Source organism: Enhydra lutris, unplaced genomic scaffold (assembly GCF_002288905.1).
Source record: "Enhydra lutris kenyoni isolate GAN:26980312 unplaced genomic scaffold, ASM228890v2 scaffoldscaffold9, whole genome shotgun sequence".
Lineage (NCBI taxonomy): Eukaryota > Metazoa > Chordata > Mammalia > Carnivora > Mustelidae > Enhydra > Enhydra lutris.
The window spans coordinates 11,574,963-11,592,125 of record NW_019154093.1 but is presented as its reverse complement, the minus strand read 5'-3'; the positions used below and the strand labels follow the sequence as shown (position 1 = coordinate 11,592,125).

The 17,163-nt window shown below is 40.1% G+C and overlaps 1 protein-coding gene and 1 pseudogene across 2 annotated transcripts in view; one reads left to right on the top strand and one right to left on the bottom strand.

Annotated features, from left to right (window-relative positions):
- Positions 1-17,163, top strand: part of LOC111142808 (Scm polycomb group protein homolog 1) — a 186,161-nt gene that overhangs the window by 148,208 nt on the left and 20,790 nt on the right. The gene's annotated exons all lie outside the window — the stretch shown is intronic.
- LOC111143614 lies at positions 213-16,285 on the bottom strand (annotated as a pseudogene).

The following is a 17,163-nucleotide window of genomic DNA, read 5'->3' as shown; positions in this document are numbered from 1 at the left end:
CAGGGCTGTGAGCCGCTTCACTACCTGGGGCTCCCGGCTGGCCCTCAAGGGCGCACACTTCAGTTAGCGCAGACTGGGAAAAGAGCTCCTGCTGTGGCAAGAACAGGACGCTCTAGGGGTTTTGTCTGCAGAGCCAGCTTTTGAGGTATTCATTTGATGTGGTTTTTTTCCTTAAAGGAGTCCTTTTTCCTGTAGTGTAACTGCCCCCATTGTCACCAGTCATTGTCTTCCTAGCTTGGCCCCCCTTCCCCTTCCCAACCTTCAGACTCTCCCTCAGTAGTTTCTGCTGCAGCAGATTTTGAGGAAAACTGCGTCAGTGGTGAAACATCATCCTTGGGAACCATCATCTCTGCCCTCAGTTCAGGTAAAATAAAAATAGTCGCTACAGGCTTCATTTCTGAGATCATATCAACAAGCCAGTCCAAGTTAGGATCTTGTAATGACTTCTTTTTTACTTGAACTGGTAAACTCTCCTAAACCCAGTTCTAATGGAACCTTAAGCCTCCTTCCTTGTGACACTTTTGGTGGCTTGGTTTGGTCTGGCTCATCCCCACTTTGTACAAGACTGGTCTTTAGAGATAGGCTTGATTTCAAAGGCTTGGACTCTCCAGTGAGTGGAAGCAGAGTAGGAATGGCCTTTTGCTCCCCTGAGGTAACAGGTCTTAGAGCCGTGGTTCCACCTCTGGGTTTATCTCAGAATTTTAGCTGCCGGGCTGTCATCCCACATCTCTTCCTCAGCATCAGTTAGTGAGCAGGGACTTGACAGCAGCGCAGGCTTCTGTAGGACAAATAGGTACATTGACGGTTTGGTTAGAGACTCTTTTGGCTAGTAAGGTCACTCTTCAGCCTTTTTAGACCTTAATGGGAAGTTTTCACTGTCTTCTGAGGTCCCTTTTACATATGAGATTCCATTCGTGGGAAATTTACCAAGTCGAGATAATCAGTCACCTTCTGAGAAAGGGTCTGTAGTTTCCGTAGAACTTGAGGCAGTGCGTTCGAAGCTGCTGGTTCTTTCTCCTCCCACCATCACCTCTGGTCCCAGGAGAGAGCCCAGCGCTCTTAGGCTGTGAAGAGTAACCAGTACAAGGGAACCGCTGGTACCGTGCTGGCTGGGTGATGCCTGAGGCAAGGTGACTTTCTTCAGCCACTCCTGAATGAAGTGCTCCAGGGAGGCCTGGAGGTGAGACAGGAGCACCTTCCACATGTGCTCGCTGTGAACCTCAAACCTCTCGAGCAGCACGTGACCGGAACAGGGCCAGCGAGAGCAGGCGAGGGCTTCTGGGTTTCTCCCTGTGCATTGTTTTCAAGGGACCAAGAAAATGAGGAAGAAAACTCTTAAAGGCTACTGGCCCTGCACACAGCAACTGATGAAGCAGGAGAGGCACTGACCATGGCGCTATTCAGTCCTCTCACGAGCAGCTGAAATCAGAAGAATTCCATTTCTTTCATCTTTTCTCTTCAATGTTAAACTTTTCAAGAAATTCACAACTTCTAGAAAATCATTCCTGAAGAAGTCATGGGACAGTAAGGTGCAGAGTGCTGGCTGACATTTTAGAATGGAATTTAGCAAGATCTGTTGAAAGCTGGAGGAAGCGTCCACCAAAACTGAAATCCAGAGTTACCATTAGTTCCCAGTGAGTGCCGCCTTCTTTTCAGGACCTCTATGGCTGGAGATTGATGAGAGCAAAAACTAACCTATAAAATCCCAAACAAAGCCCTGGCTGATTTTTTTTTTTTTAACATCATCGGTGGTGGCAAACCTTATTAATATGAGAGTGAACTTGATTTTGGAGACCAACCAATGAACATGTGATTCAAGGTACAATGTGGTGGCTGCGGTGGGCAGGTAGTCAACCGGGGCCATGCGTGTCTGCTTCCATTTCATAAACCAGCCATCTGGGAAGATAACTTAAAAAGAGCTACACCACTGGAATAGATACACAGTCTCCCCAGGGGAATACTAGAAAGAACAGTGCTCATTTCTTATCTGAAAAGTAGAGATACATGTGTGAAACCTTACTCTGATTACTCTGCAGGTCTTCCACCTTGTTTAGAGAAGTTGAAGGTATGGGTATGATCCCCGGGGAAGTTAGCATAGTCTTTTCCGTAGGACTTAAGTATGTTTCCACCCAAATTCTAGAACACTAGAGCTTGAAGGGAAGGCCAACTCTAGTGTCTTCACCACATAACCTATGAAAGACCACATATAGCCTGCCTGTGATATTTATGTCAGCTCTAGTAAGGGTCCTACTACATGATTTCTCCAGGTACATCATCTACATCTAGCTCCAGCCAATTCCGGGGTTTGCCTAGTCCCAGAGTGTCATTAGATTAATGAACAGTGGCCTTTGCCCCAAAGCTCTGTGGATGAGGAAGAAAAAAACAAATACACACCTTGGTAGGAATATTCTGTCTGTCTTCCCACTTCATGGCATACCCCCCAAATGCCTGTCTATTTGCTCAGGTCTCCCACATCATTCTAGATACTACTACGGTGCCTGTGTGCCTTTTCAGCAGAACCTGGAAGACCCACAGCAATGGGGGCGTCATGACTGTGCCACACCATTCCATTTAAATGTTGTATGTCCCGTTTACATCTGGCGGCCGCTGAGCTGGTATGCCTCCCTCAGCCTGAATCTCAGAGCCTAGGAAAAGTGGAAACTTACTTCGTGTCTCTGTTTCCTGCTCCTGGCCAGACTATGGCAGTTTTATTGACTTTTTATTGCGTGGCCATCCTCTGCCTGGGCCTTGGCTCATTTTGTGTGACCTTGATCTCACTTTGCTTTCTGAGCCTCAGTTTCCACACTTAATGCAATGGAAGGATTAGTTGAAGTTGCCTTTTACAGACCCTTCAAATGGTAACAGTAAAAGCTATCATGGATTGAAAGCTGCGTGCCACACTGTGTCCTTCATACCTCCCTTGCATTTTTTTTACCTGCACAATACTTTTTAAGAGTTAATTTTATTTTTTATCAGTTATCTATATCCTCATAATTTAAAGGAACGATGGGTTTTTAAGAATTATGATGCAAAAGACAAAACAAACTGGCTCCCTTTTCCACTGTCATTTACTTCGCACCACATGCAATCACTTTTTTTTTTTAAGACTGACTTTAATTATTTGACAGAGATCACAAGTAGGCAGAGAGGCAGGCAGAGAGAGAGAGGAAGGGAAGCAGGCTCCCCGCTGAGCAGAGAGCCCGATGCAGGGCTCGATCCCAGGACCCTGAGATCAGGACCTGAGCCGAAGGCAGAGGCTTTAACCTACCGAGCCACCCAGGTGCCCCTGCAATCACTTTTAATTCAACCGATTGTCTTATTTACCTCCAAACATTGTTTTTATGCTTACATTTTATGTGTATTGTTTTTATGCTTCAGGCATTTTTTAACTGACAGCCTACTTTAGAAGTTAACTCTTATTAATCTCCTTGTCCCTTACCCACCCACATATACTTCCCTATCTTAATACCATGGTATTATCATTTTGATTAGAGTGAAACTTAGTATTTTGTCATTGAAATTTATAGAATGCTATTTTCAGTTGAGCCAAGTAGTGTATTATGATTACTTTTCCTTTGTTGCACATTTTGTTTTCAGAGTAAATCTTGTTGATTTCTTTATGTGTTAATTTTGCTAGTACTTAATAATTCAACTTAAGCTCTGTTACTACTATGTACATCTCTGTGTTCAAGCACAATATATATTCTATCCATTTCAAACTCTCAAAAAGTCTTCCGAAGCCTTCTGAGTTCCTTGACATCTTCTTCACCTCCCTTTTGTATTATTCCCAGTTTGCTCCTTCCCAGTCTTTGTCTTCCCATGTAAATCTTAAGATTTCATGTTTAATTTTATATGAAACCTGTTTGGGTTTTTGTGCTGTTTTTTTTTTAAGATTTTATTTATTTATTTGAGAGAGAGAGAGAGAGAGAGAGATAACATGAATGGGAATGGGGGCAGAGGAAGAGGGAGAAGCAGACTCCCCGCTAAGCAGAGAGCGCATACGGGGCTTGATTCCAGGACCCTGAGATCATGACCCAAGCCCAGGGAAGAGGCTCAACTGACTGATCACCCAGGTGCCTCCTGTTTGTTTTCTTTGAAGCTTCTCTTCATCCCTACTGTTCTACAGTCTTACCTAGGATGAGACACTGCCATGCAGGACCCTGTATGTGCCCATCCATTCTTTAGTTTCTTGAAATTTTTAAAAATTCTTTCATCAGTGGTTTTCTCCCACTTCTTTGTGTCTCTGCACTCCTTCTGGTGCACATTATTCAGATGCTGGACCTCTTGAACTCATCCTGTTATATATATTTTTTTAAGATTTTATTTTTTTTATGACAGAGAGAGATCACAAGCAGGCAGAGAGGCAGGCAGAGAGAGAGAGAGGGAGGGAAGCAGGCTCACCGCTGAGCAGAGAGCCCGATGAGGGATTCGATCCCAGGACCTCGAGATCATGACCTGAGCCGAAGGCAGAGGCTTAACCCATTGAGCCACCCAGGCGCCCCCATCCTGTTACATTCTTAAGCCTCTTTATTCTTCTCCCTATTCTTGTTGACTTTTTCTTCAACTTTCTTCAAAACTTCCTGAAGTCTATCTTCCAGACTTTGTATTGAGCTTCTCATGTCTAGCATCTTACTTTTAAAGTATCATTATTCATTACTCCAGTGGCATTTCCCAAAGGGTGTTTGGTGGAAAACCAGCCCTGCAAAATGATCAGCATTAAAGAATTTTACATACATTTAGGAAAGGCTTATTCTGTACTTCCCCACTCTTGGATATTTGCGACTGTAATGAAGTGCTCTTTTTTGTTTTCTGAATTTTTTTACTAGACTGTTTTTTTAGGTTCACAGCAAAATCGAGCAGAAGGTCCAGAGATTTTCCATATACCCCCGCCTCTACACATTCATGGGCTTCTCCATTATCAACATCCCCCACCAGAGTAAGAAGTACGTTTGTTTCAAGTAATGAACCTCCATTGAAACATCATTAATGCCCAAGGTCCATAGTTTACATTAGGATTCTCTCTTGGGGTTGTACATTCTCTGGGTTTTCACAAATGTACAGTGACATGTATCCACCATTAGAGGATATACAAAATAGTTTAACTGCCCTAAAAATTGCTGCCCTAAAATTCCTCTTCAACTGTTTTTGACCCCAACTCATGGCAACCACTCATCTTTTTACTATCTCTTCAATTTGGCCTTTTCCAGAATGTCATTTAGTTGAAACCATGCGGTGTGTAGCCTTTTCACATTGGCCTTTTTACTTAGTGATAGGCATTTAAATTTTCTTCATGTCTTTTTCATGCTCATTTCTTTTTAGGGCTGAATGATATACCATTGTCTGACTATACCACAGTTTATCTATTCACCTACTGAAGGACATCTTGATTCCTTCCAAGTTTGGGTAATCATGAATTAAATGGCTATAAGCATCCATGTGTAGTTTTTGTGTGAACATAAATTTTAAATTCCTTTGGGTAAATACCAAGGAATGAGATCACTGGATCGTATGATAAGAGCGTGTTTAGGTTTTTAAGGTTTTGACAGTTTAGGTTTTGACAGTTCAAACTGTCTTCTAAAGTGGCTGTACCGTTTTGCACTCCCACCAGCAATGAATGAGAGTTACTTTTTCCACATCCTCACCAGCATTTGATGGTGTTTGTGTTCTGGATTTTGGCCATTCTAATAGGTGGGTAGTGGTATTTCATTGTTTTAATCTGCATATTCCTGATGACATACAGGAAAAAGCGTCTTGTCATGTGCTTATGTGCTATTTGTGTATCCTCCTTGGCAATGTGTCTATTTAACAGAATTGGCCCAGTTTTTAACTAAGTTGTTCATTTTCTTACTGTTGAGTTTTTTCAATTCTTTGTATATTTTAGAAAATAGTTCTTTATCATGTGTGCCTTTTGCAGATATTTCTTCCCACTCTATAGCTTTTCTTCTCATTATATGGATTGTGTCTTTCACAGAACAGAACATTTTAACTTTCATAAGTCCAGCTTATCGATTATTTCTTCTATAGATCGTGCCTTTGGTGTTGTATCTAAAAAAGTCATTACCGGGGTTCCTGGGTGGCTGCTCAGTCAATTAAGCAGCTGCCTTCAGCTCAGGTCATGATCCCAGGGTCCTGGGATCGAGCCCCAATGTTGGGCTCCCTGCTCAGCAGAGAGCCTACTTCTACCTTTCCATCTGCCTTCCGCTCTGCCTACTTGTGCTCTCTCCTTCTCTGTCTAATAAATAAATAAAGTCTTTAAAAATTAAAAAAATAAAGAAAAGTTATTGCCAACCTAAGGTCATCTTGTTTTTCTCCTCTATTTTATTTTCTAGGAGTCTTACAGTTTTGAATTTTACATTTAGGTCTGTGAACTATTTTGAGTTGATTTTTGTGAAGGGTGTAAGATTTGTGTCTAGATCCCTTTTTTTTTTTTTGCATGTGGCTGTCCAGTTGTTTCAGCACCACTTTTTTTTTTTTTTTAAAGATTTTATTTATTTATTTGACAGAGAGAGATCACAAGTAGACAGAGAGGCAGGCAGAGAGAGGGAGGGAAGCAGGCTCCCTGCCAAGCAGAGAGCGATGCGGGACTTGATCCCAGGACCCTGAGATCATGACCTGAGCCGAAGGCAGAGGCTTAACCCACTGAGCCACCCAGGCGCCCCCATCAGCACCACTTTTGAAATGACTGTTTTTCTCTGTTGTTTTGTCTTTGTTCCTTTGTCAGAGATCAGTTAGCTATGTCAATGTGGGACTGCTTCTCAACTTTCTATCTGTGCCATTGATTTGTCTGCTTTCATACTCTCTTGATTACTGCAGCTTTGAGGTTGGGTCCTCCAAACTTCCTGTTCTCCTTCAATATTGTGTTGACTATTCAGAGTGGGGTTTTTTGCCTCTCCATATAAACTTTAGACTCAGTTTGTCAGTAGCCACAAAATAACCTGCTGGGAGATTGGAATGGAATTGAATCTGTAGATCAAGTTGGAAAAAACTGACATCTTGACAATATTGAGTCTTCCTGTCCATGAGAATGAGCTGTCTCTCTATTTATTAAGTTTTCTCTTTCTTTTTATTTTGTTTTATTTTATTTTATCATAAGTGTACTCTTTAATCCCCATCACTTACTTAACCCATCTCCCCACCCCTCTCCCCTCTGGAACCAAACTCAGTCTGTTCTCTATAGTTAAGAGTCTGTATGTTAAGAGGTTTTTTTATTATTTCATTCATCAGTGTTTGTAGTTCTCCTTATATAAGTCCTGTACATATTTTGTTACAGTTATACCTAAGTATTTCATCTTCGGAAGTACTAATGTAAATAGTATTGTGTTTTTAATTTAAAATTGCACTCATTTCTTACTGTTATATAGGAAAGCAATTGACTTTTCTATGTTAACCTTGTATCTTGCAACCTTATTGTAATTGCTTATTAATTCCAGGAATTTTTTTTGTCAATTTTTTCACATTCTCTACATAGACATTTGTGTCATCTGTGAACAAAGAGTGTTTTATTTCTTCCTTCCCAATCTGTATATGTTTTATTTCCTTTTCTTATCTTATTACATTAGGACTTCTAGTATAATGATGGAAAGTTGTGGTGATATGCTTGGGTGGCTCAGTCAGTTAAGCATCCAACTCTTGGTTTCAGCTCAGGTCATGAACTCAGGGTCATGAGATCAAGCCCTGCATGAGGCTCCGCATTCAGTCTGGAGTCTGCTTGAGATTCTTTCTCTCTCTCCTCCCAACTCCCCTACCCCTGCTCACTCTCTCTGTCATAAATAAATAAATAAATAAATAAATAAATAAATAAATAAAATAAAATCAATCTTAAAAAAAAAAAGGAAAAGTTGTGGTGAGAGGAAACATGCTTACTTTGCTGCTGATCTTAGTGGGAAAGCTTCTAGTTTCCTACCATTAAGTGTGATGTTACCTGAAGTTTTTTTTCTAGATATTTATCAAGCTGAGGAAGTTCCCCCCTATTCCTCATTTGCTGAGAGTTTTATCATGAATGTGTCTTGGATTTTGTTAGATGTTTTTTCTGCATTTGTTAATATGATTATGTCATAGTTTTTCTTTAGCCTGCTCATGTGACAAATTGTGTTAATTGATTTTTAAATGTTTTGAACCAGCCTTGAATACCTGGGATAAATCTCATTTGATTGTAGTGTATAATTCTATTTATATATTGTTGGATTTGATTTGCTAATATTTCGTTGAGAATTTTTGCATCTATGTTTATGAGAGACATTGATTGGTCTATAATTTCTTTGTAATGTTTTTGTCTGGTTTTGGTATTAGGATAATGCCAGCCTCCTAGAATGAGTTGAGAAGTATTCTCTCTGCTTCTATTTTCTTTTTTTTTTTTTTTTAAAGATTTTATTTATTTGTCAGAGAGAAGGAGAAAGAGAGAGAGCACACAAGCAGGCAGAGAGGAAGGCAGAGGTAGAGAGAGAAGCAGGTTCCCTGCCGAGCAAGGAGCCCAATGTGGGGCTCGATCCCAGGACTCTGGGATCATAACCTGAGCCAAAGGCAGTGGCCCAACCCACTGAGCCACCCAGGCGTCCCCTCTGCTTCTATTTTCTAAAAGAGTTTCTAAACAGTTTATTGGGAAAAGTTTCTTTCTTTCTTTTTTTTTTTAAGATTTTATTTATTTATTTGACAGACAGAGATCACAAGTAGGCAGAGAGGCAGGCAGAGAGAGTGGTGGGCTGGCTACCTGCTGAGCAAAGAGCCTAATGCGGGACTCGATCCCAGGACCCTGAGATCATGACCTGAGCCGAAGGCAGAGGCTTAACCCACAAGCCACCAGGCGCCCCACAGGAAAAATTTATTTCTTAAATGCTTAGCAGACTTCACCAGTGAATTCATCTGAATCTGGTGCTTACTATTTTTGGAAGATTATGAATTATTGATTCAATTTCTTTAATAGATATAGGCCTATTCAGATTATATTTTTCTTCTTGTATGTTTTGACAGATTGTAGATTCCATGGATTGGTCCATTTCATCTAGATTATCAAATCTGTGGGCCTAGAATTCTTCATAGTTTTCCTATGTTATCCTTTTAATGACCATGGATCCATAGTGGTATGCCCTCTTTTATTTCTGGTATTTCTGGTATTAGTAATTTGTGTCATCTTTTTCAAAAATTTAGCCTGTATAAAGGTTTATTAATGTTAATTGTTTCAAAGAACCAAATTTAGGTTTCATTGATAATTTTTTTACTTGTTTTCAGTGTCATTGATTTCTGCTCTAATTTTTATTATTTCTTTTCTTATGCTTACTTTAGATTTAATTGGCACTTTTTTCCTAAAGTAGAAGCTTAGATTATTGATTTCAGATCTTTCTTCTTTTCTAATATGTTACATTCAGTGCTGTATACTTCCCTCTATCCACGGCTTTTGCTGTATCCCAGAAATTTTGATAAGTTGTATTTTTATTTTCATTTAGTTCAAAATATATTTAAATTTCTCTGGATATTTGTTCTTTGGCCCATGTGTTATTTATAAATAAGTTGTATAACCTCCAAGTATTGGGGGATTTTCCATCTACCTTTCTGTTACTGATTTTTTTATTTAGTTCTGTTGTGGACTAAGGGCAAACACCGTATGATTTCTATTGCCCATAAATTTGTTAAGGTATGTTTTGTAGCCCAGTGTATGGTTTGTCTTCATGAATGTTTCATATGAGCTTGAGAAGACTGTATGTTCTGTTATTGAGTGATGTAACCTGTAGCTATCAATTATATCCAATTGATTGATGATACTGTTGTATTCAACTACATCCTTACTGATTTTTCTGCCTGCTGGATCTGTCCATTTCTGAGAGAGTGATGGTGAAGTCTCCAATTATAATAGTGGATCCATCTGTTTATTCTTGGAGTTCTGTTAATTTTTACCTCTCATATTTGATGGTCTGTTGTTAGGTGCATATATGTAAGAATTGATATGTCTTCTTGGGTAAATGACCTCTATATCATTATGCAATGCCCCTCCTTATCTACAGTGACTTTCTCTACCCCTTTACTTCTTATCTATATGTCTCTTCATATTTAAAGTGGGTTTCTTGTAGGCAACATGTAGGCAACTTGTTTTTTGATCCACTTTCAGAATCTCTTTTATTTTTTTTTGAAGATTATTGATTGGTTGGTTGATTTGAGGAAGAGAGCAGAGCAAGCAAGAAATCGATTAGGGGACAGAGGCAGAGGGAGAGGGAGAATGATGCAGGGCTTGATCCAAGGACCTTAGGATCATGGCCCCAGCTGAAGGCAGACACATAACTAACTGAGCCACCCAGGTACCCAAGAAATCTGTCTTTTAATTGGTATATTTAGACCATTGATATTTAAAGTGGTTATTGATATAGTTAGATAAATATCTACCGTATTTGTTCAGTCTTCTATTTGTTGCCTTTATTCTTTGTGCCTATTTTTGTCTTCTACTTTTTCTCTGCCTTGGTGGTTTTAATTGAGTATTTTATGATTACAGTTTTTTCTCCTTTTTTAGCATATGTTATACTTTTTTATTTTTTAGTGATTACCTTAGAGTTTATAGTATACATTTATGACTAACCCAAGTCTGCTTTCAAAATCACTGTGTCACTTCACAGATAAAATAACAAGTAATCCTAATTCCTCCTCTCCATCCCTCGTATGATTGCCGTCATTCATTTCATTTACACATAAGTGTAAATAACCATGTGTATATATCCATAAGCATACACGATCAAATACATTGCCATTATTTTTATTTTGAAAAAACTGTTATCTGTTAGATCAGTTAAGAATAAGAAAATTAAGTTTCTATTTTGCTTTCATCTATTCCTTCTCTAGTGCTCTTCCTTTCTTTAGGTAGGTTTTAGTTTCTGATCTATATTATTTTCCTTCCCTCCAAGGAATTTCTTGAACCTTGCTTGCAACATAATCTACTAGCAACAAACTTTTTTCCTTTTTTTTTTTTTTTTTTGTCTGAGGAAGTCTTTATTTCTCCTTCAGTTTTGAAGGATAATTTTTGCAAGGTACAGAATTCTAGGTTAGTGGGTATTTTCCTTCAACATCTTAAGTATTTCACTCCAGTCTCTTCCTGCTCACGTGGCTTCTAAAGATGTAATTTTTAGTGTTGCTCCTATGTAGGCAAGGGGGATTTCACCTCTGATTTCTTTCTAGATTTTTTCTTTGTTTTTGATTTTCTGTATTTTTATGTAATATAAAATTATATAAATATAATTTAAATTATATAATTTATATATATAATTTATATATAATTTAATTTAATTTAATAATATAATTTAAATTATATAATATAAAATTATATAAATATAATTTTTATGTAGTTGTAGGGGGTTTCTTGGTGTTTTCTGATCTTCCTGGGATCTGTGGTTTGGTGTCTGATATTAATTTGGGGAAATTCTCTGTCATTGTGTCTTCAAAAATTTCTTTTGTTCCTTGCTTTCTTCTCCCAGTAGTCCTACTGTGTGTAGGGTTCCCACAGTTCCTAGATAGTCTTTCGGCATTTGTTTCAGTCATGTTTGTCCTTGCTTTTCAATTTGAGAAATTTCTATTAATGTATCACCAAGGTCAGTGATTCTTTTCTCAGCCATGTCCACTAATGAGCCTACTAATGAGTCCATCAAAAGTGTTCGTTTCTATTACAGTGTTTTTGATCTCGAGCATTTCTTTTTTATTCTCTTAGAATTTCCATCTGTCTGCTTACATTGCACATCTGTTTTGCATGCTATCTACTTTACCTTTAGAGCTCTTAGCATATTAATCATAGTTCTAAACTCCCAGTCTAATAATTCCAACATCTCTGCCATGTCTGAATCTAAGTTCTTACACTTTCCAGTCTGAGGCTAGTTTCTTTTGTGTATGCTTTAGTCTTGTGCTCTGTCTCTTAAAACTGCAGTTTTTGCCTTTTGGTATACCTTGTAATTTTCTTCTTGATAGCCAGATGTGATGTACTAGGTAAACGGAGTTGTTATAAATAGGCCTTTAGTAATGTGATGGTAAGGTGCTGGGGGAGGAAAAATATTCTGTAATCCTATGATTAAATCTCAGTCTTTTGTGGGGGGCTCGGACCCCTAGATGGTGAACTTCACCAGTATTTCTTATCCTCCCTGCCCTTAGGTGGGACAGGATGGCTGGAGGGGTCTGGAATTGGGTATTTCTCTTCTCCCAGATAGATTAGGCTCTGATCAAATCCTGGCAGGATTTGGTAAAATAGCTGTGGTAAAAACAGTTTTTCCTGAGGGCAGATTTTGTTAAGAAGAGTAGAACACTCTGGCGTGTTTTTAAATGGTTCCTTTCCTGCACTCGCTGCTGGAGGCATGAGGGGATTTTTCTCCAGTATTCACTATGAGAACATAGGCTAAGGTCCTGAAGGTAACTGACAAAACTGTGGGACTCCCCTCCTCCACGACAGGGTCCCCCTGGAGTCTCTAACTCTCAGACTTGTCCACACTAAACTTGCAGCGATTCATCAGTTGCCGTTTAGATTTTCCTACCCTGGCACTGGTTACTATGGAGATTTAAGCTTATGGGTTTCTGCTTAGTAAAATGTGATTTTCATTATTCACCTATCTCTCCAAACTTGGGGGCGGCAGCACTTTACCCTGTGACCTCACTTCTCTGAAGGATCTAAAAAGGATTGTTAATCTTTCCGTTTGTTCAGCTTTTCACTTGTAATTAGGATGGAGTGACCATATTTCTAAGTTCCTTAAATACTGAACCCTTCTCTGATGTTTTGTTTTGTTTACAACCTTTGATTTCATGGCTGCAGTACAAAACTGAAACATGACAGTTATAAATATCTTTATAATCTTAAGATTAGGAAGAATTTTTAAAACAAGACAAAAGCATGAACTATTAAAAAAAGGTATATAACCTTTTATATGCCAGAAAAGGGCAATACCAATATTTTCAACTGTTAATTTTAACATTAAGACAGCTCATCTCTCTTCCACATGGCATCATTTGGGGTGGCTCAGTTGGGGCTGGAGGATCCAATTCCAGGATTCACTCACATGGTAGCAAAATTGGTGCTGGCTGTTGGCCTCTCCAAAGGGTAGCTTGGGCTTCCTCACACCATGGTTGCTGCATTCCAAGAGCAAGTGTCCCAAGAGACAGGAAGTGGAAACTTCCATTTTCATAAAACTTAAGCCCCAAAATTAGCATAGCATCATTTTCACCATATTCTACTGACTAAGCAGTCACAGAGCTCAGATTCAAGAAAACAGACCCTACTCCTCTATGAGAAGAGGGTCAAAGAATTATGGAACATTTTAAAACCACTTCACTCTACTCCCTGAACATAAATTATTACATTTTTCCTACTTGGGAAATTTACTCTTCTTGCAAGATTCTTCATTAAAGTTCCATCCCCTTATAACTCTTGATCCTAGGATTGCATTATCTAAATCAGATCCAGGAGCAAATGAAACCTCTCGGGTGCAGATTCTCGAGTGTAATAGCTCCTTGAGTATAATTCTTCTCAATCTGAAGGTCTGTGAACTAACAAACAACATTGTCTACTTCCCACATACCCAGCATACAATGGTGGGACAGGCATCAGATAACTTATAGATAAACACTCGTTTAAGAGGGAGCAGTCGCTGGTCTATAGAAATTTTGAAATCCAACTGGGCACATGTTGCCAGTTTCTTAACTAGATCCAGTATTGCTTTCCTGGGGTGGTTTTCCATGGGTCTTAGTTTTGTCTTCTGAGTCATCCTTCCTTTTCTATAGGAAAACTGAGATTGCTTTCTTGGTCTTCATCCCATCTTTGAAAGGTTTGGGTCTTAAAGGACTCTTTTCATTTTGTGCCATTTCTGTCCCTTTTAGTCTGAGCTGGCAGTGCTTCCACCAGAATGATTCTCTTAGAAACTTGAGGGGTTTTCTATGAATATTGTTGAGATTTGAGATTTCCTTCATTAGACACACCTCAGATCTTTTGAAGATAAGCCCTTCTCTACTTCAGGCTTCCTATATGGCTGCTATGAGACAATGCACTTGAGATTCTTAAACTTACCGTTTAAGGGAAAGAATCTGCAAAACTGGCCCTTAAGATTCTTAAAGGGCCTTTTGGTCAGAAAGAGTATGAAGCATAGTCTTAATCATTCTGGCCCCTTTAAATATTTTATTGCCCCATTCTGGATTTGACCCTTTCTTAATTTAGAACTGTTTGTCTTCTGGAAGGACTGGAAATGAGAAGCACATGTGGACTCTTGAATCCTGGGCTTTTTTATTTTTAATGTTTTTTTTTTTTTTTTAAGCTTATCTCTCTCATTTTGCATTTTTTATCATAGGCAGTCAGAAGCCACCTGGCACTTTCATTACTTTGTCTGGAAATCTCTAGCTTTTTTTCTGAGTCCTCCAGCTGCATTTACTTCCTGGTTCCAGGTTACTGAAGGTGACAGTGTTGTCAGACTCTAACTCACTACCTAGCAAGTGTCTCCCGTCCTCCATCTTCCAATAAGGTTTTCCCACTTGCCTTAAGCTCTCACTGGCAGCCTCCCCAAAACCTGTAGGCGTCCATTCTCACATTTCTAAGAGAATCATTCTGGTGGAAGCATTGTCAGGGTAGACTAATGGGGATAGAGATGGTACAAAAGGAAAAGAATCCTTTGACCCCCAACCCTTTATAGGCTTCTCTTCAAGCCCCTTTATGCTTTCACTCATACCCTTTCTGGGGCCTTTATTGCTTCTTTCTGCTTCCCCAGTCCCAAAGCCAGTGCCATGTATGTTGGGCTTTTGTTAATGCGGCACCCTTTTTCTGGTATCACAACCCTTTCCAGTAATCTTTTGCTCCATGGCAAACCACCACCAAACTTCATGGCTTAAAACAACAGTGTGGGCTAGGTGGCAGTCACTTGTATCTTTTCCATGCCGTGTCAACTGAGATGGCTTGACTAGGATTGGAGGACCCCCTTACACTGTGTGGCTGACAAGTGGGTTTTGGCTGTTGATTTCTCTCCACATAGGCCTCTCCACAGGGTGGCTTTGCCTCTTCACACATGGTAGTTGGGTTCTGAGAGTGGATGTCTAAAGAAAGAGGACATGGAAACTGTCAGCTTCTTAGTTAAACCTGGGCCCAGAAACTGGCACAGTGTCATTTCTACATAGTCTGTTGGTCAAGTGCCACAGAGTTTGATGAAAGAGTTGTCAAAGGTTTGGGAGCCATGTCTTTATTTATTAATTTATTTAATTGTTGTTGTTGGTGGTGGTGGAGGGAGCCACATTTTTAAACTGCCACGGTCTTCTAAAGGTTTTATAGTTCAGGGGTGTCTGGGTGGCTCAGTCAGTAAAGCGTCTGCCTTCAGCTCAGGTCATGATCTTGGAGTCATGGGATTGAGCCCCACAAAAGTCGGGCTCCCTGCCCAGTGGGGAGTCTGCTGGAGATTCTCTCTCCCTCTGCCCCTTCCCCCCACTCATGCTTGCTCACTCTCACCCTGTCTCTCTCAAATAAGTCTTTAAAGAAAATAAAGGTTTTATAGATTGCCTTTTATATTTCACCCTTTAATCCATGTAGAATTTCTTTTTTATAGTCATCACTGGACTGCTTTTAATTTTTCCCTTTCATGTGTTTTAATTAAGTAAAATTTACATGCAGTGAAATGTACATATCTTAATGTATAATTAGATGAGTTTTAATCTGTGTAAGCACCATGTAAACACAACCCCAGTCAAGATAAAAGTCATTTCTACCCCCCACCCCAGAAGTTACATCATGCCTCCTTATGGTCAGTCTTCTTTCCTAACTTTATTCTGATTTCTATCCCTGGAGATTGGATTTTCCTATTCTTGAACTTAATATATGAATGGAATTATACTATATGTACCTTTTGTATCTGGTTTCTTCCACTAAAATTAACGTTTTGAGAAGCACGCTATCAATAGTTCACTCTTTAGTACCGCTCTGCTATTTCCATAAATGAATATGCCATAATTTGTATATGTGTCCTCTTGTTGATGGACATTTGGGGTGATTCTAGTTTTAGGCTGTTACGACTTAAGCTGCTATGAACATTCTTATGGCTACGAACATTCTTTTCGTAGATCTAGGTCTTCGTTTATTTTCACTACTCTTCTTGGCTCTTTGGGAGTTCCTACATTTTTACTTGTTCTGTTTTCAGTGAAGGAGTCATGTCATGACATGCAAGTCCTAGCTATTACTTAACAGAGGTCACCCAGTCCTTCTTTCATTAGATCTGCCTTCACACCCACCTCCAGGGACAAATGCCCATTCTTGGGCCTTTTGTGAATTAGAAGATGACACAGCTGGTTTCTCATCTTTGCCCATTCTTAGTTAAGGATTTGGCTTTCTTGGGTCTGCTTGGCCAATTGCTACTTTGCTTATCTGCTCTCTAGCTTCCAAAATTTTAAGCTGACTCCTTTATTGTCTGGCTCATTTTGGAGAGTTTTAGGAGAAAACGGAGTTGAAGGCATATTTCAGTTCATCTTGCTTACCCTCTACTCTTTCCCTTTCTCACCTTCCACACCCTGCCTTTCTCTTACTATTTTTCATTTCCTTCTCTCCATCTTGCTTTCCCTTCGAAAGAGGTGAGGAGTCCTCAGACAGCATGTGGCTCAGCGCCCTCACTTTACAGAGGCTAAAGCCGTGGCCCCACGGACGAGGACGGCCGTCCGTCCCCAGCCAACGCAGCTTCCACTCTTAACTCTTTCACCTTTAATAGCAAGAAAGACCTTTTGCCCACCTGTTCCTCTTTCAGTTAGTGATCCATGGCAGTGTGAGAAAGCAGAGTGCCCTGCTCGAGTGGGGCCTGGAAGGCCCATCAGAAGAGAGAAGGTCATGGCTGACCAGGCTGCCGTGGGTCCTCTCCAGAGAACAAAGCAGCAGCTCTGTGGCAGACCGCCTCTCACTCCTGAGCCCCCTCTGCTCCCTACCTAGCCCCGTGCCAGGAAGAGGGCTGCAGTAGGAGAGCGCCCAGCTGGCGTGACTGGAGGAACTACTAAAGCAAACGACGCTGTCTAACTGGGCCCCTAGGCTCTTTCTGTGCTTTTCTTCATTGCCGTATTGGTCTGTTTTACTACATTCTTTGGGCTTGAGTGTTAATAAAGAAGAGAACAAAGCAACTCCAAGGCCCAGAACAGAAACCAAGGCAGGTGACCTGTGGTGTGACCATTCTAAGTGCAAGGCCAAAGACACACCAGCACGCT